This window comes from Carassius carassius, chromosome 12, assembly GCF_963082965.1.
Source record: "Carassius carassius chromosome 12, fCarCar2.1, whole genome shotgun sequence".
Lineage (NCBI taxonomy): Eukaryota > Metazoa > Chordata > Actinopteri > Cypriniformes > Cyprinidae > Carassius > Carassius carassius.
This window is the reverse complement of record NC_081766.1, coordinates 21,534,354-21,561,587: the sequence shown is the minus strand read 5'-3', so window position 1 is coordinate 21,561,587 and position 27,234 is coordinate 21,534,354. Positions and strand designations below refer to the sequence as shown.

Genomic DNA, 27,234 nt, shown 5'->3' with positions numbered 1-27,234 from the left:
TTTTAATACATCTTTAATGGTTCATTTTAGGCGAAATAAGACTTTGAAAGACCAGCATTCGAATTCGAATACTATATTATAAAACATGTCATGAGTGTTTGAAATCGCACACATTTGCAATGGCACTCTCTATGATTATGACCAAAGCATTATTACAATTAAAAGCAATTTTAAACGCAAATTTTTAAGAAAACAAAAGTAATATCTCATATCCACCATACCTTACGAACATCTTGAAGTGAATGAACCTGGATATGCGCATTAGGCCATCCTTAAAAATATTTTGGTTTGCAGTAACAGTAATTTTTTAAAAAAAAAAGGGTCGGTAGGTCGGTCTATATTTTTTTTTCAAGTTTCAATGTAAAAAAAAAAAATACATTTTTGTGATGGTGATGACATCGGTATGAATTTAAACAAATTAGCATATCGTGACGTCACTGACTGGGTCTTCAACCCGTGCCTTCGGGCGTATCATTGCAAACCTCATTTTGATGCAGGCTATATAGACCACAAACAAATTTAAATCTTTGTCAAAAACATGTTTATTGCATGAATTTCAGGTGAGAAAAAAAACGAGGTACTGTTTTACTTGCATCCACCACTACGTATCAATGCAACCTACAAATGAGAGAACGTTTACTTTGCTTTCTTGGGTTGTCACTTTTGTGAAAAAAATCCTGTTTGATTTGAGTGACGAGTGTTCATTGAATCGATTGTAAAATCGATTTTGCATGTCTAAAGTTTTATACGGCAAATAACACCAAATATAGGTAAATCCACGGACAACAGGCATGAGGAATGTAAAGATTCAATATATTGGTAAAGACCAATATTTCTGATGATTTATTGGCGTGAAGTTACGTGCAAAATGACAAACAGGAGTGCAACATTTTCGAAAAACAATAAGCAGAGTGGACTGCCATAATGCAAAACATTTACTTCAGGCTTCAACATTTACATTTACTGCAGGCTTCAACATGGCTGTGTTTATGATTAAATTTCAACAACAACAAAAAAAAATCGCATAGGCGATTTTCTTAGGCTATCAAAAAAATATTTTTCGAATATTCGTCGAATTTAAAATAAAAATCCACATTCGAATGAGCATATGAATTTTAGGTGTGCATTAAGGAAGCTGCCTTATGAGCCCCGGTACGTGTTCCATTCCATCTGGCTGCGCGCACAGCTGTGTCTACACAACTTTCAAAGGCGGACGAGCTCGACACGCAGTATCTGCTTTCTCATCTTTCACCTCGTGTACGCGCACCAGATGCGATGACAATATATGTGTCATTGCATTATAAGGTTATGTTAGCCTATCCAGTTGAAGCCACTTAAAAAAAAAAAAATCAATGTGGAGAAGATCTTGTTTACATCAAAACTGAAACCAAGCCGTTCACACAGAACGCATATTTCGCGCATCTCATGTTTTTAAACGAAAAAATGTATCCTGTGGGTCCGTGTATATTTTGGTCATTTGATTGGTTTATTAATCCGCAGGATTAATAAACTCTGCTGTCTGCCGCTTCTCTCCTGGTGAAAATGAACTGAGCTTGCGGTTGCCTCTTGTCGGTGCAGTACAGAAGGGATGAAAGAAGCGTTTCAGCGCCGCCCACACATTCAAACAAATATTAAAGCATAATCTAATTTTTTACCCAAACAAAAATACGAAAAATCCAGCTACATTTTCGTTTTGCGTTTCTTAAACAAAACGAAAAAACGAAAATCAAACCGTTTCTCATTTATCTTTATTTATTTTTAAATAGAAAATCAAATGACCAAAATATACACGGACCCCTGTGTGACTGGTTTTCCGCCCTTTTTATTTATTTAACAATGCATGCATACATGATGCTGTTTTGTTTATAGTTCTTTAAGCAACTTAATTAATAATAATTGGTTCATAAACATTATTTTAAATATTATGTTTTTTTCACAGTCATGTATTCTAATGCTTTGAATAAACATGCAGTAATATTTTGCTCGATGCGCTATCTTGAGCCTCAGAAGATAAGCAAAAAGCTTTTCTTCTCCCTAACTGAAATTATGCATTTAAAATTCGAATACAATTCGAATTTTGATCATATTTAAGTAAAAAATTTGAATTTAGTTTTTTTCAGCTATTTTGACAGCCCTAGGCGATTCAAGCCCGAAACTGTATGAGACTGAATACCGGCTGAATTCACATTTCTGTTGTAAAAAGAGAAACATTGTGCAGAAGTATTATTTGCTGTTATGAGTGTTTGTCCGAAGCTTCAGTTGCTGTGTGACGCCTGTTCAAAAAAAAAAAAAAAAAAACCTGGACGCGCTCCGAGAAAAGGTCGTTAAAATCATTTTCTTATTTTCGTTTTCGAAACTTGTGCTTGATTCGTGCAATAGATTTTCGAACATAAAGTGACAGTCGACACGGTCATGGTTTTAGACTAGAGAGGAGAAGGGATGGGAAAAGATCTGGGCACAGTTTTTCCAGAACTTCGTGCCAAGTTAAAGCGGTGTCGAGCTGTTTTAATGAATTTTTTTAGATGTATTATGGTGCCCGAACCCGTATGACTTTGAACAGTGACCGCGAACATTTAGTTTACTGCAGCCGCAGCCATCATTACCAAGCGCGAACCGTTGACTCTGACAGTGAGTGAGAGTCTGAGACGAAGCGAACGCACAGGCCACAGTGTGACATCCGTGTAAACACAGATGACGTCAAGGGTTTTTTTTTTTAATTAAAGAAGATAGCCTTAATTTGTATGTAGGCCAAGACAATTTATATATTTACAATACTTACTTAAATATAATTAATAGTATTTTATTGCGTTTGTATTAGTTTTTTGAAGAGTAAAAAAATAATTGGTCGGTCTTAACGCAAATTTACAATCGGCAAGTCGGTCGGACTAAAAGCAAAAAAAAAAATAAATTGAGTCGGTGCTAAATTGACAGGGTCGGTCGGGTTACGGCAAACAAGAATATTTTTAAGGATGGCCTTAATGACAGTCAGTACGGCGCACAATCGTATTTACGGTAAATACATATACGTTACTGCGCATGCGCTGTAAATACACGTCACGTATATACGTGACGTCGCCGCGCTACAGTCTGCAGCGAGGAGTACTTGGACAAAGTGGGTAACGGTGAAGGCCGGTCACAGAGGAACGAGGATTATGACAGAGACAAGACATTCCACCAAGCAGAGGATTCTGAAAGTAGCAGACTAGACACATTTTATGCTTAGTTATAGATGCATGCTTTGCCACACTGTCAGCACAATGCTAAGAAGACACGGGAGGAGGGGAATAAGAAACACAGTCGTGCTTAAGTGAGGTGAATAGGACCCCTGAATTTACATTTACTCATTACTCATTAAGTGAGGGGAGTAGGACCCCTGAATTTACATTTACTCTTTTTTCTGCTATGTTAAAAAATAACATCTGATATAACTTTTGACCAGAAAACATAATTTAAGAAAACAGTAATAAAGTGGGAAGTAAAAGAAAATAAATCTATTTTACAACAATTGGTTTTACTTATAGCTTACTTCTAACTTACTGGGTTACTAAATTCCATTAGCTGCTGAAGTCACCATTCCATATTTGAAAACACAAATAACAGCCTATTCTGGCTGGCACTGCTAAATTATGCAAGAAAAAGGCAGGTTACGATTTAGTTTATGCGCATCTGTGGATTGGAAACAGAAAACAGTATCTTATTGTCAAATTGCACCAACAAACCATTACACTTAAATAGTATTAGGAGTCTTGAGTTGAGCAAAACAAGCATATAAATGTGGCTGGGAGGGCCAAATACCACTGTGCATATTTCTGCAAGGTACTTCTACTAAGATTAGTTTAGGTCCTTGAATTTGAGGGCCCTATCATACACCTGGCGCAATGCGACGCAAGGAGCAGCGCAAGTGTGTTTGCTAGTTTCAGTCCGGCGGTGTTCTCATTTTCCCATTCAGCACCACGTTATTTAATTAGCAAATGCATTTGTGCCCATTTGTGCGCCCATGGGCGTTTTGGTCAAAAAAAGAGGTGTGTTCAGGTGCATTGCTGGCGCATTGCTTTTTTAAGGAGCTGAAAATAGACTGTAGAGCCCGACCGATATATCGGCCGGCCGATATTATCGGCCGATATAAGCTAATTGCATTTAAATCGGCATCGGCATTTATAACGGCCGATGAAACATGAGAAACAGAGTCTCATGCTTCACTCATGTTATGAGTGTTGCATAGTGTGCCCACCAGAGGGAGCTCTGCAGCTCCAGAGTTAACAACAGCGCCAGAAGTCCACTACAGAAGAAAGCTATCAGCCAAGGAGATGAAGGAGATGTAACTTACTGTTTTGACGGTGAGTCTGTCGTTCGTCATGTGAAATGATTGTAGATTTAGTTCATACCCTGTATATAAAAACTGTGTGGTAGTTCTAGCTAACGGTCCTATCATTATCACTTCTAAATATTCTGTAACATCACTTACAGCCGCTAATGCATTGCTATATTAGATTAGCCACAAAGCTAATACCATGTTTATCAGTGGAAGAGCGCGAACGTTAATAGGAGGTCAAACTATAACGTTAGCGTTTAACTTATTCTTATTCTATTGCGGTGTTTCCCACATAATGACCGCATAATTGGGCCTTTCACACAGGACGCGGTATTCACGGCGCTTGCCGCTGGGTTCAGCGTTGCCCTTCAGATACAACGCGATTTGCGCTGCGCTATGGCGTAGGCGGAGTTTTAAAAACGTTTAGCGGGAGCTCTTTCATAGTCTGTTGTTCCTCCTTTTGGTCAGAAGCAGACATGTATCTGTCCCGTTGTAAGAAGCGAGCGATAGCGCTAGTCCTGCTGATGAGAATTAAGAGAGAAGCAAGGAAGAAGAGGCTACCCTCAGGTCCAGAGAACAATTTGGTGAATTCAGGCTGGTTACGTTACTCTAACGCTAATAGCTTCCTTTTTAGCAGGCCCCTTAAATGTTTGCTATTAACTTGTTTGAAGGTGGTTCTTCTCAAAATTGACAGCGGTGTGTTCATGACACTAACGTTAACCATTCAACTTCGAATTGATTCCGTAATCTTCCGGAAATAGTAGGCAAGACAATGTTCTGTGAGAGCAAATATAGTGTAGTTACAGTAACTACAGTAGGTGCGTCAGAAATGATTAAACCAGAGGGGACATGTAAATAAATGTGAGCTGAACTAGCGCTTTTTTTTTTTTTTTTACATATTGTTTCAAAGCAGCTTTACAGACATAACAGGAAAATGTTGAAATAATATTGTTAAATATAAGTAGGTAATACCTATTGCTTGACAAATAAAAAAATATATACATTTCTCATTTTTGCCTATGTAGGAGATCCCAGTTTATTATTATTATAATTCTAATGATGACATGAGTAATGATACATGGTGATATTATTAATACACATGCTTATTCTTTCTCTGTCTCTCTTTCTGCCTACAGATGGCTGAAAAGGTGAATGCTGTAGCAGCAAAGTGTGGGACTACTTCTGCAAATACTTTAACTTTAGTATTATAATTTATTTACAGTACACACACAGACTGTTAAAACCAGCTTCAACTGGAAGAAAGTAAAAGTGTTAAATGTTTAAAACCAGACTGTTTTTTGATCATTAAAAAATATATACTTTTGATGTGCAATTGTTTAGTCATTGAGACTGTAATCTAAGGCTTTTTTTTAACATAGTCCATTCTGGAAAATGGTTTATACAGCCCACATACATAGAACAGGCAGATATTTTGCTATTGAATGTTGTGTAAGTGCAGTTTATAGGAAATGGGTCTAATATCCAGATTATTTTTAAAATCAAAATATCGGCTTATAAATCGGCTCTTTTCGAGTTAATATCGGCATCGGCCCCCAAAAATCCATATCGGTCGGGCTCTAATAGACTGCGCCATAGACCAACTCAAATCTGGTCTAAAGTCTAAAGTCAATGCGCAATATTTTTTTGTTATTTAAAGAGTGCATTGGTAGAAAATGAGCCTCTGGGCAAGTCCACAGTGTGCATTGACTTTGCTTATTACACATATGGATGCGCATCACAAAAACATGCCAAATATTAAAAACAAAAGGATTACAGTGTAAAATAATATTATTGTGTAGGCTTCATAAATATAAAAATGTATAATTCCTTCCTTAAATTTATATAGCGCTTTTCTAGGCACTCAAAGCACTTTACATAGTCAAGGGATATCTCCTCATCCTCCAGCAGTGTGCAGCATCCACCTTGATGATGTGACGGCAGCCATATTGTGCCAGAACGCCTACCACACACCAGCTTACTGGTGGAGAGGAGACAGAGTGATGAAGCCAATCAGCAGATATGGGGATTGTTAGGAGGCCATGATGGTCAGAGAACAATGGGCGAATTTGATGGATGATTGATAGTCAATGCGTGTATTAGAACTAGGCTACCTATTTGCAATTCAGCCTATTACTACTTATAATGATGAAATTGCCAATTGGCTAATTATTTGAACAATCGTGTCAAAACACACACATATATATTAACTGATTCAATGCACAGAGCTTTGGTGGATTTCTGCTTGTCCCGTTGTTGATCTGCTCGCACACTTTAACTTCGCGCATGAGCAGATTGGTTTCTTCGCTTGAGAAGCATTCAGCTTTTCCGCCAACAAATTCCACCATGTAATTAGCGATCTGTCATGGCGCGAGCACATCTTGCTCTTAAAGGCAATGGGAGATGACACTCCCAACCAACACTTGTTGGTTTATTGAACATCACGCCAATTACTTATTAAGAGAATAGAGACAACCCATTCCAAAAATGCGACCCGGCACACGGACTGTTCTTCCGTCGTTAAAATAGCAAAAGTGGATTTGGACACGCCCTGAGTGCACCTGTGCCGAGTGCTTTACACTTTGCGTTTAGATCGTTAAATGTTGTAGTTACATGTTGTCATGTTGTAGTTACATTTTCAAGTTGACTAGTTAAAAATCGACATTTTATTTTTTTGCCATATCGCCCAGCCCTATGTTCCAATATTTAGAACAACAGCATTCTTGCTCAAATTATATTGCTTAATTATGGCCAAAAAGGTCAGAATGATAGCAGAACAACTGGAGTTTCTGATCATAAAGGACAACATTTAACAAAGATCTAACATTACAAATTTAGAATTAAGGAGTCCATAGCTAAATCTATAAATAAAACATTTTAACTACTTTTCTTACATTATCACAAACATTCTAATTTAAAATTTATCATTGAGGGAAACAGTCAGCTATACTGCCTTTTAATTTGCATTTAATCTTTATTACAAGCAATCATGCAGTTCATAAAGAACTTTGTTTTCCTACCTCCACGATTGCCATCTATTATTGCCTTTTGTTGACTGTGTATTAAAGCCATATGTGTTGACTGTGAAACACAGTATACTTTTATGCATTTATGGTGTAATTACTACATTTTCGTATCAATCCATGTTCTTATTTACCACAAACGATGCGCTGTCAATTTAATTCATCGCTTGCTGTGGAAACGATATCTTCACTGCTGCGGACGCACTGCTCCTGGACCACAACCGTGTGCAGTGTGAATGATTTATCTGTTAATACGAGCAAGGAAAGAATACGTACCACATATGCACTGCAAACGGAGTATAATAATTTGAACCATGATGTGAGACGATGCACCAGTCTCAATTGTGCAAATGACAATTCCTGTGTCAACTGTGTAGATCTCTTGCAGACACTATTAGATTTTAAGCCATTAACGCATTTTGAGAGGGAAATAGAGAGAGCGTGGTGATTCACTTCACTCACAGTGTTCATGCACAATGTAAGATCATGCTTCATAAGACAATTCGTAAGATTTATACTAGGCTTTTGCTCAAAACTCACTTTAAACCACCATCGAGTGATTGTAATAACTCCCGATTGCGATCTAATGAGGGTATTGATGAGGCACATATAATTTTGCTGAAATATGCTTTTTGTAGCCTTTTATATCAAGCTAATCACTACACCTGCTCAAAGGGACACTCCACCCCAAAATTTTAATTTTGTATTACCTGTAATCACTAACCCTTATATCATTCCAAACCCTTAAAAGCTTTGTTCATCTTTGAAACACAATTTAAGATATTTTGGATGAAAACCGGGAGTCTTGTGACTTGCCTATAGACTGCCAAGTAAAATACACTGTCAAGGTCCAGAAAAACATGAAAGACATCTTCAGAATACTCCATCTGTCATCAGTGGTTCAACCGAAATGCTATGAAGCAACGAGAATACTTTTTGTATGCGACGAAAACAAAAATAACTTATTCAACAATTCATCTCCTCTGTATCTCTCCGCATCACCGCAGCACCATTTTGGAGAATATCCGCTGAACGCAAGCAGCTTAGTGCATGTTTATCATCAGTAAATCAGTGGAAAATTTATATAAATTATGATTCTGTCTAAGCTATGTATTTTGAAACGAACACACACTAGTGTAAATGTAGCCTAATATATACTATTTGCACTAATTTACTGTGTTATTACATTTTGTTCCTTTGTACTTTTTTATTCCATTGCACAGTGGCTCAGGAGATGAGTCTTTAAAAACATAAACTGAAAAAAGAAAACTACTTTTTTTTTTGAGGTAATGTTATCTTGTTAAAACAGATTGCATGAAATTGTTATTGAAAAAAAGTATTGTTCAGGAACTGGTATCGAAGTCAAGGTATCGGTATCGACATTTTTTTGATAACATTTGATTTTTTGATTAACATTATTAACATTAGAGTATTTTAAAACTAATAAATAAATAAAACTACAAAACATTATTTATTATATTCAAATTATTTAATTAATTCAGAAAATTGCCAGCCCTAGTTTACATAAATGTTTTGTATCATTCTTATACATCAAGCTTGTATGGTTCATACAGTATGTCACAGTGATAATATCGAGCTCACACTTATATATCGAATAATATCGAAAAAACACCTCAAATTAAGTTTCAATTTTGGGGACAAATGCAATACAATGATGATTAAGAGATGTCCAAATAAGCATTCCTCAAAAGCCTGTTCCATCCTGTTTAATACATAAGAAATTATATATGGACAATCAGGGAAACCAAAGTTGCTTCAGTCCAGTAAATGTTCATCTTAAAATAGTAATATTAAAGTAGCAATATTAAAGACATGCTTAAATGTACTTTATAAAATCATTAAAGATTTCACAGTAAGTGTACCACAACCTGAAGATGAATGTTTTTAGAATTATACTAAAAATGGCCTTTTACTTCCTAGTACTAGTAGTAGTACTGTTAATCAGAATACAAAAGGCATGACAAATATTGCTTTCAACCAGTTTTTCAGTAAAGTTTTGATCTCGCTGACAATTTGGAGGTCTTAGAAAATCCCATTTCAAATATAACTCTATAAAGCTTCTAAGGGTTAAACATATATTTCCACATTCCTAGTATGACGGTTTCTGATGATCATTATCGGCACTCCCTGAATTCCCAGAAAAACTATTCTCACCCATCTACTTTTAATTAATGTCATGTGTCTAGATAAGTTTGAACTTGATAACTTTTCTTGGTTCTGCAATGTTGAGATGTTTTACTGTAGTTTCATTTTTAATCGAGTACAGTCGTACTGTTGTTGTTCATTTTGCAAAGCATCTTTCTGCAGCACACTGAGCGGTTAAGACTGTTGACGGGAAGCTCAGCTTGATTGCTTCTGCACTTCAGGTGTCACTCGCTGTCACTTTCTTGCTACCGCCTGGATCCTGGATAAACAAGGCCAACAATGGCATTTCACCCAACCTTAAAAGTAACCCAGAATACCACTGCATAAATTAAAGAAAAACATAACGATGCTCCAAATTTCATATGAACACTAGAACTCACATCTACCATACTTTCACAAATTGCACATCATAGCAAACATCTCTATTCCATGATTTTACTTTCATCTACTCCTAAAGAAAGAGAATAAAAATAGCATCAGAGGAACTAGCTCTTGTTCCTGTGCCAGTGTCATATTTACAAGAGAAAACATTAGAAGTAGCTCAGATGTCTTAGACTGCAGGGCTATCTGTTGCTGATGGAAATGGGAATCTTTCAGCCTGTCACAGGGTTCACTGGATTTCAAAAGCTTCCACTTCATAATATCCTCTAAAGTCAACTCAAACAAGCGTGATCAGTAACACATAAGAAACTGAACAAGTAACTTTGACTTCTTCATTGCAAGTGTTGATTCACTCTGACAAAACAAGTACCAAACCCTTGATGACTGCACTCCCAATGACCATACTAAACAAAGTTTAGTATGATCACACGTTTTCTTGATTGGTCTTTGCAAACCATATACCTAATTGCGTTATAACACATTGACAAGCATTATATGTAACCTGTGTTTGATTGAAAAAAAACTTTCCAACGTTTTTGCATTTTAAAGGTATTGTAAATTACATATACATTCATATATATTCGTATTTGCCTACAAACTTCTTAGGTGTTAAGCAGTAACGTTATATGGTTGTAATGATTTGTTAATGTTGGTTAAGTGTTTGTTACCTCATCAATAATTACTCGAAAGAGTCTAATTATAATTCTGTAATATAATATTAACCAGACCAAACTGTAATAGGAGCCCATTTAAAAATCACGTTTAACAGCTGACTGAGGTTTATTCTGCAGTAAAGACTGTTACCGTTAGCTTACATATAACATTAGCCTGTCAAAAAGACGCTCAAGTCATGAACTTTGTGCTTCACTGCATGTGTTTACTAACCTGATTACCCACCAGCTATTTTAACACGCTTCACAAAACAGAAGACATAAAATTCAAACGCGAGGCTCAATTAATCTCGAGCAAGAAATACACATTAAATAGTCTTAGTTTGCAGCTCGCAAATGATTCAATTTCAATCGACTCGACTGTATTAAGTATTATAAAAGGCAGCATTCATTAGGATTCTATAGTAAACACATCATACATGTGATAAGGGAATAACAGTTTGTGGATTAATCGTTTACTCACCGGTGGAATTCCCATCATAATATTCTTCTTCATCATCTTCACGCACGATTCAGCCATGAAACTCTCCGGGTAAAATCCAACATACTTAATGTCTAATGTCAGCGACAACGTCTTTGACTTCTGTAGGTTATCTCCATGCACAGCTAGGCCAATTTCCAGTATCCACAGAAGTGAAGGAAGAAGTAGTTTGTGCGACAGCTCTCGTATATCCCTCCCCCAAAGGTTTAGTGGAGAAGGTTACTACGAACTGCAGCAAGGGTGGGACATTTTGGCTCAAGCAACACTGGGGTGGCGTGAGATTCCCATGCTGGCGACTCTCAGTTGAGCCAAGATGGCGTCTGTTTCGTAACCTTCTGTGGTAATCGTTTCACAGCGGGTGACACCATCGTACCTCTGGATCCTGAGGAAACGCGGGGCGGGGCGGCACTCGTGTCCGCGTGACGTCATTACAAAGCAACAGGGTCTCATCTCGAGAGATCTGATTCACATTGACATTTGGCAATACAGTTCCCTTTCATAGGTCACTTCGATGCTGCTGTGACGTCACCGTATGGGAACACCTCTCGGCCTGACGAATGTCTGAAGCCCTATACTATCCCGCCAATCCTATTGGCCAAATAGCGCTTGGCACCGCCCCACGCATGTGTACGCATCGCATACCTGGGTGCCGCGCGCTATTTCGCTCAGATTTCATTTCCTTCAGGAAAGCGAATCACCTGTGCCCTAGGAATCATCTCTCGTTCTCAGCGGGTTTTCTGCAATGTTGCCATGTCACTTCTGCGGCTGCCGAGGCACCGCACGAGGCGATGGCTTGGGGAGACATGTGCAACATGGATTATGAGGACAGCGCTGCGCTGGAGTTTTCTCCAAGTCGCTTGCTCTCCCCTACCCTAGCGCAGGAAGCGAGCTTTGTTGAACCATTCATTTTCTCTAATGAGGATTTACAGCCCACCCCGGAGGCATATGATGCTATCTCCTTCGGTTGTGGACGATATGACAATGACATCTTATTCACCGCGGCCTCGGGGTCTGAGGACTTCGCGGCTGACACTAGCCCTCTCCCTCCTAGTGAACAGGAGAAGCGTGTTTCCCCCTCCTACAGCGAGCTGTTGGACGTGGTTTCTCGCGCGGTGGGTAAACTGGGACTGGATTGGGAGGTTGAGAAGGCCGAGGCCCAACCTTCATCTAAGCTGGACGACCGTTTTCTAACTAGTCGTACACCTGCGCAGCCCCGAAGGCCCTTGCCTTTTTTCCCGGACCAGGAGGTTTCAAGGTCCTGGAAACAGCCGTACTCAGCGCGCATTACTAACGCTGCGGCTGCGGATTTCGCCACCATTTCTGACATGGCGAACCATGGCTATGTAGCGATGCCTCCGGTGGAAGAGACTCTTGCCGAACATCTCGCGGCTAATTCGGCCACGGCATGGAAGTCTCGCACCCTTCTTCCTTCTAAGGCGTGTCGAGTCACGTCCAGCCTCGTTGGGAAATCCTACATGGCGCAGGCCAGGCGGCCGCATCGCTCCACTCTATGGCGGTCCTTCAGGCCTACCAAGCGGAGCTCTTAAAGGAACTCGACAAAGGGGAGGGTATCACACCCAAGGCTGTGAAAGAGCAGCGGCGAGCAACGGATTTGGCGCCTTCCGCCGGCTGATTCCTCGCAGGCCCAGGGAGATTGAACGGCGGCAGGTGCGCCTTCACCTATGGCGCCCCCTCGTAAGGATTGGGGTCCTAAGGCTTTTCCACCGGCTCCGTGAGCCTTTCGTGCACGGACATTTTAACGCGTATGAAAACGTTGCAGAAGGCGGAAATCTTGAAACCTCTAATGTTATTTCGGGCCGCGTGGGAATGCTTACCCGGCATTTCACAATGGGTGTTATGCACAATTCGTAACGGAAACACCATTCAGTTTTGAAAAGGCCCGCCTCCTTTCTGCGGAATTCTTCCCATGGTTGTGAAGCCGAAGGAAATAGCGGTGCTGCGACAGGAGATGTCAGCTCTGCTGAGCAAAGGGGTTATAGAGGAAGTACACCCCTCTTAGATGGAGTCAGGTTCTTACAGCCGCTATTTTGTTGTTCCAAAAAAAGATGGCGGGTTGCGACCCATTTTGGATTTACGCCGTTTGAATCTTGCACTCAGGACGAGCAAATTCAAGATGTTAACGGTAAAGTCTATTTTGTCTCAGAGAAAATATTCTTCTTTGGTCTCAGAACAGATTTATGTCAATCCGAGCGGTTCATGTCCCCGGACGTTTGAACTTCGGAGCGGATTTGCTATCCAGACAGACTCTGGAGCAGGGGGGAATGGAGGTTGCACCCCCAAGGGGTGAGCCTCTTATGGCAAATATTTGGAGAAGCAAGAGTGGACTTATTCGCATCGAGCATGACTATGCATTGCCCGCTGTGGTTCTCCCTATGCCCTCCATCGCCCCTAGGCTTGGATGCGTTAGCTCACAATTGGCCCAGAACCAGCTTGTATGCTTTCCCCCGATTCCCCTTTACTATCGCAAGCACAGGGAATGATTTGGCATCCAAGGCCAGATCTATGGAAGCTGTTGGCGTGGCCTCTGAGCGGAGTGGGTTAATATGTCCCGGTCTTTCTGTCGAAACCACCGAGAATATAATGAATTCTAGGGCAGCTTCTACGAGACGCTTATATGCTTTAAACAGGGAAACTGTTTACGGCCTGGTGTGGAATTCGTAATATGGATCCAGTTTACTGCCCAGTGGCTTCAGTACTGGAGTTCCTTCAAGACCGTTTCTCTGATGGAGTAACGCCAGCCACTCTGAAGGTTTACGTGGCAGCCATTTCAGCTAACCACGTATATATAGATGGTGCTTCAGTGGGCCGTCATCCGCTGGTCTCTCATTTCATACAGGGTGTGCGACAGCTGAGGCCTTTCTGCCCTGTGCGAGTTCCTTCATGGGATTTATCCATTGTGTTGCAAGGTTTATCAGGTCATCCGTTTGACCCCTTGGAAACTATACCGGATAAATTCCTGACTTTAAAGACAGTTCTTCTTGTGGCTTTGTCCTCCCTCAAGAGAGTTGGGGATTTACAGGCTCTTTCTGTTTCGCCCTCGTGCATGGATTTTGCACCAGGCTCTGAGAAAGTATTGCTGCGACCGAGGCCTAATTATGTCCCTAAGGTCACTTCGAACCCCTTTCACTTTCAGCAAGTGGTCTTGGAGGCTTTAACCCCTGCAGAGGCGGGGTCAGGAGATCTGAGTCTTTGCCCTGTCAGAGCGCTGAAGACTTATGTTGATCGAACAGCCCCATGGCGTGAGTCTGACCAGCTGTTTGTCTGTTTCGGACACAAGAATAGAGGCCATGCTGTCACAAAGCAACGCATGTCCCATTGGCTGGTGGAGGCAATATCTTTAGCCTATGAGGCGTGCGGACTCGCTTCACCCTTAGGAGTTAGAGCTCATTCCACGAGAGCAGTGGCTTCTTCACAAGCTTTTCTCAGTGGATCTTCTATGGATGATATCTGTGCTGCGGCAGGATGGTCCTCACCGAGCACTTTTATCAAGTTTTACAGTCTGGATGTGAGGACGGCTCCTGGCTCCCGGGTGCTCTCCACTTGAGCAGATGCTTCCTTGGATCCCAGCTATTAGGTACATCAGGCGTTATGGTATAGGGTTCCCATACGGTGACGTCACCGCAGCATCGAAGTGACCTATGAAAGGAAACATCTTGGTTACCTATGTAACCACGGTTCCCTGAATAGGGAACGAGATGCTCGGGTCCCGGCAGTTCCATACCTTGATAGCGTTCTTCTTCAGTTCATGAAATCTGAGCGAAATAACGCGCGGCAACCAGGTATACGATGCGTACGCATGCGTGGGGCGGTGCCAAGAGCTATTTGGCCAATAGGATTCGCGGATTGGTATAGGACTTCAGACATTCGTCACACCGAGAGGTGTTCCCATACGGTGACGTCACCGCAGCATCTCGTTCCCTATTCAGGGAACCGTGGTTACATACCTAACCGAAATGTTATAAGAAATAAACAGATCTTGTTACAGATCTTGAGCAACTGGACAGAGCGAGTATTCAAGGGCCCATTTATTTGATTCGAGATTTCAGTTTCGTACATTTTTATCATACATTTAGGAAGTGGTTGCTGCAAATAACGTTATGTAAAAGTGTCTTTGTAGTTATAATTCTGAATTAATTTCCGAATGTTGCACTGTTGTTGTATGTTTTAACTTTCCACTGTGCTTTATATTATATTAAACTCAAAGTCATCGACTTTCAAATTCCTGAATGCTTTTGAAAAATTATAGAGGAACTGCACCACCGATTACTTATTCAACAGCATTCCTGCTTATCAGTATGTAGGCTCAAATAATTAGTTCTAAAATGGATGTTAATATAAATCTGAATATAAATATTTTAAAGATGTCTCAAACCTAATGAGTAAATAAATACTAAAAACAAATAATGTTAAGAGAAAAAGATTGTAGCTATCTCGCCATCTCTTTGGTACAGAAAGCCGTAGCTCTCACCTGCTGTGCTGTGGAAAGCCTTGACTCATGGATATTAATTAGATTAAGCAATTGGACGCTCCAGGACGGTTACTATGCAACGTAAACATAAAACGATTACTATTCATGAGCTATTAACATTCGTTTTGTTTCCACAGCCTCACTCTGTTTAAAGTGCGATGCCAAGTGTTCATTCAGATAAACTGCGTTCTGCATTATTTTTTTTGTCAGGCACACAAGCGTTACCAGGGACATTTCAGTGGTCAAAATATCAAGTTCACACTTTATTTTTTTATTGAGTTCTCACTTTATTCTTTTTTTTATCATTATTTTATCACACTTTATTATCCAAAAAAACTGGTATCCACATATTAAAAAAGGGGGACAATATATTTATGTTTTTTTTTTTTGTTGGTGTTTTCATATATGAATTTCATAATTAATAATTACAATGATGTTTGAGGGTCAAGCTTACCATAATTTATTAATAGGCCTACAATTTAATTAAAACTTTAATTTTAACAAACATTTTCTGACTGTATTTAACTTTTTCAAAATCTGTGAGTATACAGTTATTAGTACAACAATTTTTTCCAAGTTATTTTATTTATGGCAAATGGATATTTACTACCCTAATCAGGTGTATTGTTTTGCATTTTAGGCTCATTTTGACGACAAATTATGTGCTTTCTGCAAATGTAATTGTGCAAGTGTAATTGTTTAGTTTCTTATTTTTTTTAAATTCATATTGGAGTGACATACAGGCAAAGATACTTGTGGTATCCAGGAAGTTGGCATAGAGATGCATAGAGGATGGGTCGTATAATTAACACCAGAAATAACAAATTGGATGCCAGATGTGAATCAACTGAGGTTCACAAGGCATTCAATATCAAACTATTAAAACAATTCTGGCGTGCAAAGGCAAAATACCGTAACTTAGATTTTTGTCGAAAATTTGTTATTGATATTTCTGGGACATTCAAGACATCCTTTATCATGTTTATAAGTATCTTGAGTCAATTTAGTTGTTTTTCTGAGAAAATAATGGGTCGTCTCAACCGTAACTTCGGAAAGCCCCGGAAAAACCAAGGCAGAACACCGTATAACACCAGTTACTGCTCTTTCACTTTGTTTGGAATGCTCAAACTGAGTTACAGCATTCTGACTTTGTTTAGCCGCGCGTCAATTTGAAGTTAAGTTCCCTTTCAGTCGGTCACTCTCGACGCCACGTCGGTGACCGACGAAAATGGGATATCGCTTCGATAGACCAATCTACTTTGAGTGTAAACTAAACGAGCCAATGCACATTGGCATGCAATTATTGCATCCAGCTGCCGCTGATCACTGCGTGAGTATAAGAGAGCAGCAGGTGCAATGCATACCAGCTTTTCGCTTCGAAGCCGAGCGACAGTGTCGTTCTGCTTACCTTGAACTGTGTCTACGGTGAACTGCGAGTTCAGCACGCTCTGGGAAGCTTTCTGTGTTGGCGGGACGTCGCTACAGCGGCGGTCGTTCCAGTATCGAGTGGGTTGCACACTTCAGGCTGCACTATCCCTGTCGTGTGGCAAGCGGCCACCTCCCATGTGCGCCTCAGCACTGAAAAGAGCAATTTCCTAAAAGAGCAAATTTTCTCTAAAAGAGCTTCACGGGTGCGTCTTTTTAAAGACGACGGGTCGTCCTTTTAAGGATGCCGTTTCACCCGTGCGTTTCTGGGTGCGGTCGTTTGCTTGCACTGGCCTCCATCAAGAGGGTAGGGGACCTGCATGCATTTTCGGTCGACGATTCGTGCCTACAGTTCGGGCCGGCTGACTCCCAGGTAATCCTGAGGCCCCGGCCGGGCTACGTGCCCAAGGTTCCCACTACACCCTTCAAAGACCAAGTGGTGAACCTGCAAGCGCTGCCCCTGGAGGAGGCAGACCCAGCCCTGGCTTTGCTTTGTCCCGTCCGAGCATTAAGGTGCTATGTAGACCGGACACAAAGCTTCAGGACCTCAGACCAGCTCTTTGTCTGTTACGGAGGCCGGCAGAAGGGGAGTGCCGTCTCTAAGCAGAGGATGGCCCACTGGATTGTGGATGCCATAACCCTGGCTTATCAGGCTCAGGGTGTGCCCTGCCCGTTCAGGTTGCGAGCTCACTCAACTAGAAGTGTTGCATCCTCCTGGGCGCTGGCTCGTGGCGCCTCGCTGACAGATATTTGTAGAGCTGCGGGCTGGGCGACCCCTAACACGTTCGCTAGGTTCTATAGCCTTCGTGTAGAGCCGGTATCCTCCTGTGTTCTCACCTCAAACGGGTAGTGGCACTGAGAGGCCCCGGTTAGTGTCGGCTTGCTTAAACCGCTCCAGAGTGTCCGTATTGTAGACCCTGTTGAGATCCTCCATCAACCTAAGCAGCTGGACGCAGCGGAACGTCCGGCGCCAGACCTTCATGATGAATCTGTGAGAACCATGGAAGGGTGGGTTCCATATTGAGACCTAAGCGGTACTCATATGTGTATAGTCCACGGTATAGCCTTAGAGCCCGTGTTCCCCCGGCAGACTTCTGCCTTCCCAAGAGGGTTCTAATCACCTCAAATTTCTCCGTATACTCCTAAACGGATGCTATATGTGTATTTGCCTCCGAGACCTCCTTCAGGAAGGATGGGGCTTCCGCAGCGTCCCGGCTCCAAGCGGGCCAGGTACGTTTTCCCAGTGTTATCCAATCTCACCCAGTGAGGTAGTGCTTTGACAACGGGGAGTGGAGCTACTTGTTCAGAGCCCCGGCCTACACCTAATAGGGGCGCAGGCGGCTCGCACAGGGCACTGGAAGGGGCAGCACCCATGGCGCTTTGATAGGGATCCCATATTCGTCGGTCACCGACGTGGCGTCGAGAGTGACCGACTGAAAGGGAACGTCTCGGTTACGTATGGTAACCCTCGTTCCCTGAAGGAGGGAACGGAGACGCCACGTCCCGTCGCCATGGTTGCTGTACCGCCGCTGAGCTGCCGGGTCCCCGGCTCGGCTCCTCAACGAAAAACTGGTATGCATTGCACCTGCTGCTCTCTTATACTCACGCAGTGATCAGCGGCAGCTGGATGCAATAATTGCATGCCAATGTGCATTGGCTCGTTTAGTTTACACTCAAAGTAGATTGGTCTATCGAAGCGATATCCCATATTCGTCGGTCACCGACGTGGCGTCTCCGTTCCCTCCTTCAGGGAACGAGGGTTACCATACGTAACCGAGACGTTTTGAGTTATATAGTGTTCTGCCTTTGTTTTACTGTCCATTAAAGTCTGCTGCAGTTAAATTACGGTGTAGACAAACAAATTAGATAGATCGCGATCTACAAAACAGCTCCATATAACAAAATCAGTAGCTTATAACAGTTCGCAGTTAAATCCATATCCTACCTTTTCTTGTAACCCGATAAAATCAATCAATGGCGATGAACGTTAGATGTTTATTCCACAAGCATTCTGAGCATTATTCCCACTTGTTGGCATTCAAATCAATCCACAAGTCGTTCTTTTAGGTTAGGCTATTTCATACAAGTCAATATAAAAGCAATAATGCTATGTCTAGCATTCTTTTACGTTATTGAGCATAGTAAATAAACTGTTATCCACAGTGCTCACTCATGTTTAACTTTTAGTAGCCTAAGCTTGCTACGGTCAAAAAATAATAATAACCTTTAAGCAGTCACATTAGCTACTATATGCAATAGTCTATATGAGATAGCCCATGATCTCTAGATTTTATACAGGTGTTACTAAAACGATTTTGTAAATGGTGATATGGATGTTACTGCCTTTTGACTTGGTGTGACTTCTCACGTTTGCAAGACCATGCAAATGCAGAGTACATTAACTTCAAAATAGGGTTAAAAATCAAGTTTGAGATCACAATTTTTTTATGTAGATCATTTTCATTACTAAAACATCTAATTGTTAAATTTCCATTGTCCTACTTCTCATTAATTTGGTTGGACAAAAAACTTAAAAGCAATTTTTCTCAGTTTCACAATCTAGCGAGTTATGGTCTCATAGTGGAGAATTTGATAGCTGAATGTCTACATTAGAATATCCCAAAATGACAACAGAAATTAAAATGCTATTAAACTGCATGTTATATTAGCTCCCTTTCAGCTAATAAAAATGAATGCAAGAAAACAAAGTTTGGTTTCATATAAGCAGGCTTTCAAGAGTTATGGTTGACACTCTCATTAAACTGTTGGAGGAAAATGCCTATATATATTCTGTGAAAAAAGCTTTAGAGATGTAGCCCCAGCTGTTAGTGGGACAGGAGAAGAGGACGAGCATAAGGAAAAGCAGCATGAACACAACACTGTCAGATGCAGGGATGGTATTAATCAGAAACGTCATTACAATAATATGTGCAGCACATAGATGTACAGGGTAATGTTACATGGACCTAATTTTGCTGGCCCTATGAGGACAGATAAAACCTTCAAAATATTTGTAATATGTATACAGTCATATTGTAACCTACTACATTACACAAATGAGGAAATTAATTCAGACTACTTCTGATTACTTTTGTAACTCGTTTATCACATACAGCAGATTTGATTGTTGTTTAATGTAACATATAAAATATATTTCATTACTTGTTGTCAATATCATGAAGTTCACTAACAGTACATTGAAGTTTCCTAAACTAGGGGCAATAAAAGAGCTGCCGGGGGTCCCAAGTTTAAAATAATAGTAATAATAATAAAATAAATAAATACATTTTATTCTAAAACATTTTACCTTCATATCACTGTGAGCATTAACCGAACATGCCAATGTGTTGTTATCATAATTGGACATCATTCAAAATCTCAGGGGGACTTTAAGTGAATTTTATAGTATAAAGTTCAAAAATCAAAAAAGTTCCCTTTGTATCTATTAGGTTGTAATATGTCCACTTTAAGGTGAGACACTGCAGGCAAAAACACTGTTTTTTCAAGCACCTGTCAATTTTGAGATTTTGGGCTTTTTGGTTTTTCATAAAGTGCTTTTTCAAACTAGTGGAAGGAAAACATCCAAAAGACACTGTTAAGTGTTTCTTTTATAGCACTTTATCTGTTTGTGTCAATAGATTTCAATTACAATACATATTTTTAAAGGCCGTTTTCTCAAAATGAGTTTTTTCTTCAACACTGAGCCATAAATCTCCACTTCAGTAGCACTTACACACACCAAACGTGACATTTTTATTCCTGTCTATATTCTGAAGGTTTTTACAGAGGGATTTGTTCATATATATTTTCCTTGATTATATACAACATTTTATATATGTTGTATATAAAATATCATTTGCATATTTAAACATAACATTTTTGAAAACTTATAATACAAAAAATGTTTGCAATAATCAATGTAATCAATCAACTGGGTAAGTAAGGTGATAACTATTAGTTTTTTTTTTTTGCCCTATTCACCTGCAGTGTCTCGCCTTAAGTACTAATATGTACCTTTAAGTTACCAAAATAGACCCTTTAGGTACAAATATGTACCTTTCTAAAAGGTACCCCAGTGCCAGCTGTTAGGCCTTTATTTCTGAGAGTGTAGATATTTGTCAGCCACTGAACTTGATCCCAATACTATCATAAACAAAGGCAAAAAAATCAAACAATGCTGATATTTGTTTTTCTTCTCTTTAGTTGTGGCCTGCCGCTTTCCAGATGATGAGATTTTCCTCCAAGACTCTCTGCTTCATGGCTTCTTGTGAAGTTGGTGTTTTTTGGTTGTTTTTTATATATATATATATATATATATATATATATATATATATATATATATATATATATATATATATATATCAAACATACAGTAAAAACAGTAATATTGACATATTGTTACAATTTAAAATAAATATGTTCTATTTAATATATTTTCAAATTTAATTTGTTCCTGTGATTTTCAGCAGCTGTTATTCCAGTCTTCAGTGTCACTTCTAATATGCTGATATGCTGAAAATAGTTGCTTGAAAATGTGATGCTTTTTTTTCTTATATATTATAAATGTCTCTACTGCCACTTTTGATCAATTTAATGTGACCTTAAACTAACCTAAAAGTATTTATTTATATGTCTGACCACAGACCTTTGAACAGTAGAGTATGTCTTCCATAATTACATCCACTACAGTAAAATTGGCTGAACAGTGCATTTGTTAAGGACATACAAATTTCAAAGTAGAAGTAAAGTTGATTTTTTTATTTTTTGGTCAGATGAAAACACTATAATCCAAACAACAAATTAACCTTAACTGTCACTCACATTTTTGAACATAGACTTTATAGTGCATGATTCAAACTGAAATGTGTATAATTCATGAATGAAAACATTTTGTAACATGATATTGATGTACCATTTACATGGTACTGCAATGTCTGATTTTAAAATGGGTTTTAAAAGATGAATTTTGAGATTTTAAGTTTTCAGTTGATATATAATTTCTGATTATTTCTAAAACGTGATAGAGAAAAAGGCAATGAAGAAGTCTTTTTTTTTAAACAAAGGTCAAAACTCCTGTTATAATTTAGATTTTTGAGGGTGCACTCTTATCAAAAATTAATCTATTACTTTTCCTACATAAATTTGAACAGAAAACGTTGGTAAAATATATATTTGGGAGTCTTAGACCTTTCCAACTATATATAGTTTGTCAAAATTAGATTAGATTTAATTGTAGTGAAGTAAATGTAGGTGTCCTGTATAAGGGGCACGGTGACAGTTAAAGGATTAAAATTAAAATATATTAAAATATTTAGATAAATGCATTTAAACTCTTAGAAATTATACATTTTACAAAATAACGTAGGACAAGGCATATTAAAAAGAGAATATATTTAAATATTTTCTTAAATATTTTCACTTTGTGTCACTGATGCATTGACACTGTTTTGATAAAAAAAAATATTTCACACAATATTGTAAATACTATTTTTATACAGAATATATGTATAAAATATATACAAATATATTATGGAATATATACACAAATATTCCATTATTATAATTATAAAGTGACCTGTGTGTACACTGCACAACCTCCGCACTGTCACACATTCTATCACAGTTATTTTCCATGTGCTATAACACCATGTTGAGTCAATTCAACCAACCTTCAGGCTGGCTATAAAATAAATAAATATAAACTGTGATGTAAAATAAGGCAAGGCAAGGCAAGGCAAGTTTATTTATATAGCACATTTCGTACACAATGGTAATTCAAAGTGCTTTACATAAAAGAAAGTAAAATAGTAATGGAGAAAAATAATAACAAGAATAAAACAAGCAATTTTAAAACTTTTAAAAATAACATTAAGCCCTCATCAGAAATCTTTTCAGCTCAGAACAGTTTGTCTGTTTTAAAAGTTCAGTAGGTGTAACTCAGCAGGTGAGTCAGTTCAGCTAGGATCCAGTAGATGGCACAGAGTTGTCGTTTTTGCATCATGTACTTTCTCCTATGTAAGTCTCGGATTGCCGGCATAGTGCATGGCCCTCTATTGTCTTGAAGGTGAACCACTGTTAAAATTGATTGGGCCTGTCTGGTCCCATTATTCAAGGTTGAAGAAAAGCTGAGATTAGAAGTCAGTTTTACAGTCTAGCACTCCTTTGCCATCTCTGCCATGAGCCACTCCAGCTTGCCAGTTAGCAGAAGCCCTAAGTGCTTTAACACCAAACCCAAATCCTTAGAAGGCTGACCCAGACATAGCTCTGCCTTGAACCCTACCTGCTCCCCCTGCTGGACGAGACAAAGATGGACAGATAAGGAAAATGGTTCAAGCTAAAAATAGTCATGGTATGTTGAATCAGGAAAGAAAAGAATGGATTTCTACTGACAGAAATGACTGAGCAATTTAAGAATATTACTGGTTCATCGCTGAGATCATTGAAAACACCAGTTTTGATCCTCACATGTCGTGGTTTAATTATGTTTCACAAATTCATCAGAAATAAGCTAAATACAGTCCAGCATCTCCCCTCAGTGCATGCTTTAATCTAGGAGTGGCAGTATGTATATTTTATCAGCAGGCCATGGCTGCAATGCACTTCAGAGAGCATCACGTTCCCATCATTCTCACTGATCAAACATATCTTCCCTTCTTTCCATAGGTCACCAGGACTCAAAATCACCAAGATGATGTGACAAATCAACAAAGATTCCGGGAAGGCAGGATATTTTCATTGAGAACTACGTAGTTCCACAACCACATTCAAATAGGAGAAAAATTCCATTCACGTCTCCACGCTGAAATGTTTTTCAAGCTCTTTTTCTTTCCCTTTACAACGTCACCTGTTCACCTTGCAAATACTTGGTTTTCAAGTCCCATGAAAGTACATCTCACTCATTAAGTCTTGTAAAAATAAAATGACATAAATTAAATTACATTACATTATTAAAGGAATGCTCCATCTTAAAATGAAAATTTTGTCATTAATCACATACCCCCATGTCGTTCCAAATCCGTGAACTTTTCGTTGTCTTCAGAACATATTTAAACTGGCAGGCTTGTAACAGTCACTTGTCACTTCATAATTTTACAGTTGAACCACTGATGGCAGATGGACTATTCTCATGATGTCTTTCATATTTTTATGGACTTTGACAGTGTAATTTACTTGGCAGTCTGTGGGACAGTAAAAAGCCTCCTGGTTTTCATCCAAAATATCTTAAGTCAAGTCAAGTCAAGTCAGGTCACCTTTATTTATATAGTGCTTTAAACAAAATACATTGCGTCAAAGCAACTGAACAACATTCATTAGGAAAACAGTGTCAATAATGCAAAAATGATAGTTAAAGGCAGTTCATCATTGAATTCAGTGATGTCATCTCTGTTCAGTTTAAATAGTGTCTGTGCATTTATTTGCAATCAAGTCAACGATATCGCTGTAGATGAAGTGACCCCAACTAAGCAAGCCAGAGGCGACAGCGGCAAGGAACCGAAACTCCATCGGTGACAGAATGGAGAAAAAAACCTTTGAAGAAACCAGGCTCAGTTGGGGGGCCAGTTCTCCTCTGACCAGACGAAATCAGCAGTTCAATTCCAGGCTGCAGCAAAGTCAGATTGTGCAGAAGAATCATCTGTTTCCTGTGGTCTTGTCCTGGTGATCGTCTGAGACAAGGTCTTTACAGGGGATCTGTATCTGGGGCTCTAGTTGTCCTGGTCTCCGATGTCTTTCAGGGCAGTAGAGGTCCTTTCTAGGTGCTGATCCACCATCTGGTCTGGATACGTACTGGATCCGGGTGACTGCAGTGACCCTCTGATCTGGACACAGACTGGATCTGGTGGCCACGGTGACCTCGGAACAAAAGAGAAACAGACAAATATTAGCGTAGATGCCATTCTTCTAATGATGTAGCAATTACATAGTGTGTTATGGGAAGTGTTTCCGGTTCCGGTTTACCTAATTAATGCAGCCTAAAAATCCTTTAACGGATTTGGATATTAAAAGCATATTAGTATGTTATGTGTAAGCCAGGTTAAAGAGATGGGTCTTTAATCTAGATTTAAACTGCAAGAGTGTGTCTGCCTCCCGAACAATGTTAGGTAGGTTATTCCAGAGTTTAGGCGCCAAATAGGAAAAGGATCTGCCGCCTGCAGTTGATTTTGATATTCTAGGTATGATCAACTTTCCTGAGTTTTGAGAATGTAGCGGACGTAGAGGATTATAATGTTAAAGGAGCTCAATCAAATACTGAGGTGCTAAACCATTCAGGGCGCTATAAGTAATAAGCGATATTTTAAAATCTATACGATGTTTGATAGGGAGCCAGTGCAGTGTTGACAGGACTGGGCTAATATGGTCATACTTCCTGGTTCTAGTAAGAACTCTTGCTGCTCCATTTTGGACTAGCTGTAGTTTGTTTACTAAGCGTGCAGAACAACCACCCAATAAAGCATTACAATAATCTAACCTTGAGGTCATAAAAGCATGGATTAACATTTCTGCATTTGACATTGAGAGCATAGGCCGTAATTTAGATATATTTTTGAGATGGAAAAATGCAGTTTTACAAATGCTAGAAACGTGGCTTTCTAAGTAAAGATTGCGATCAAATAGCACACCTAGGTTCCTAACTGATGACGAAGAATGGACAGAGCAACCATCAAGTCTTAGACAGTGTTCTAGGTTATTACATGCAGAGTTTTTAGGTCCTATAATTAACACCTCTGTTTTTTCAGAATTTAGCAGCAAGAAATTACTCTTCATCCAGTTTTTTATATCGACTATGCAATCCATTAGTTTTTCAAATTGGTGTGTGGATCTTAAATTGTGTTCCGAAGATGAACAAAGCTTTAACGGGTTTGGAACGACACAGGGGTAAGTGATTAATGACAAAATTTTCATTTGGGGTGGAGTATCCTTTTAAGCTGTTAGTTTATAATGAACAATTGCAATAAAGTCGTAAAGGGGTCATATGATGCGATTTCAAGTTTTCCTTTCTCTTTGGATTGTTACAAGCTGTTCGTGAATAGATAATATCCCAAAAGTTGCAAAGACTAAACCCAAAGAGATATTCTTTATAAAAGTTGAGACTTGTCCATGCCCCCCTAAAATGGCTCATTCAAACACGCCCCCACACGTCTACATCACGATGTGGGAAGATTTGCATAACGCCGTCCAAATGTTCATGCAAAGAAAGAAGGCATAACTTTAATTCTCGCTGTTGCCGTCGGTGTAATTTTATGGAGACACTGTGTGTGTTGTTGTGAAAGCGAAACTATTTATCTTCCAAAAGAGGACATGACTAGAAATTAGTGGTTAAGTTGAACCGAAATATTCTGGTGTGTGCAGAACATTTTATAGAGGACTTTTTCCTGATCCTGGGAGAGAAGACTACACTGCAAGCTGTTCTGATTCACAGACTGTAATTAAGTCTTTTATATATAAAGAATTTGCCACTGATGATTCAAACTCAAGCACTTGTTGTTTGTCATTTCTCCGATCACAAATGCAGACATGGTTTTATGTTTATGTGGTACAATGCAACGAAACGCATAGAAACAAAGTATAAGTCATTATAATCCCTAATTATGTCCTTACTGAATGCAACAAATGCCTCATTTATAAGGGGTTTTATTGTTTTTGTCTTATTGTCTTGGACACGCCATTACAGTATGTAACACTTCTGTCATACGCTTGAGGCATTTGACCGATCACAACGCACTGGATAGCTGGCCAATCAGAGCACACCTCGCTTTTCAAAACTACAAGCTTTGTAAAAAATGTATGCATTTCAGAAAGGTGGGGCTTAAAGGAAAAACAATTATGTACAGTACGTGGAAAATAATGTGTTTTTTTAACCTTAAAGTGCATAAACATTTCATTACACCAAATAAACAAATAATGTTCTTTTTAGCAACATCATAAGACCCCTTTATTATTAAATAAAAATATTAACAATGTATTTTATTGTAATAAGTTTTGTTTACCATTATGTCTTTTTAATAATTTAATTACTGTTTAGTGTAGTAATTAAAATACTATATGAATTACTATTACTATTTTTCTAGAGGAATTACTATTCCTCTAGAGGCTCTCAATCTGTCTGCACACCTTAAGTCTCTGTGCCAATATCTATCTGAGCTGCAGCACAAGGTTGAACTGGTCGTCTTCACCTTAATTTGAAGTAGTCTTACTACATGCAAGTAGTTGTTGATACTGTGCTCCAAGCGCTCCAGCAGAGAGAGTCCACAGCCAGGTTGGCTGAGTGTCCTGGCAGACTTCACATCCTG

The 27,234-nt window shown here is 39.2% G+C and overlaps 1 protein-coding gene across 2 annotated transcripts in view; it reads right to left on the bottom strand.

Annotated features, from left to right (window-relative positions):
• Positions 1-11,379, bottom strand: part of LOC132155111 (zinc finger FYVE domain-containing protein 9-like) — a 41,006-nt gene extending 29,627 nt beyond the window's left edge. Inside the window, exon 1 of one of the 2 annotated variants that reach the window (XM_059563910.1) lies at positions 11,014-11,379. The gene's annotated coding sequence lies outside the window, so the exon portion shown is untranslated. The remainder of the gene's footprint in view (positions 1-11,013) is intronic. The other variant, XM_059563909.1, reaches the window with a different exon arrangement.
• Between the last annotated feature and the right edge of the window lie 15,855 nt (positions 11,380-27,234).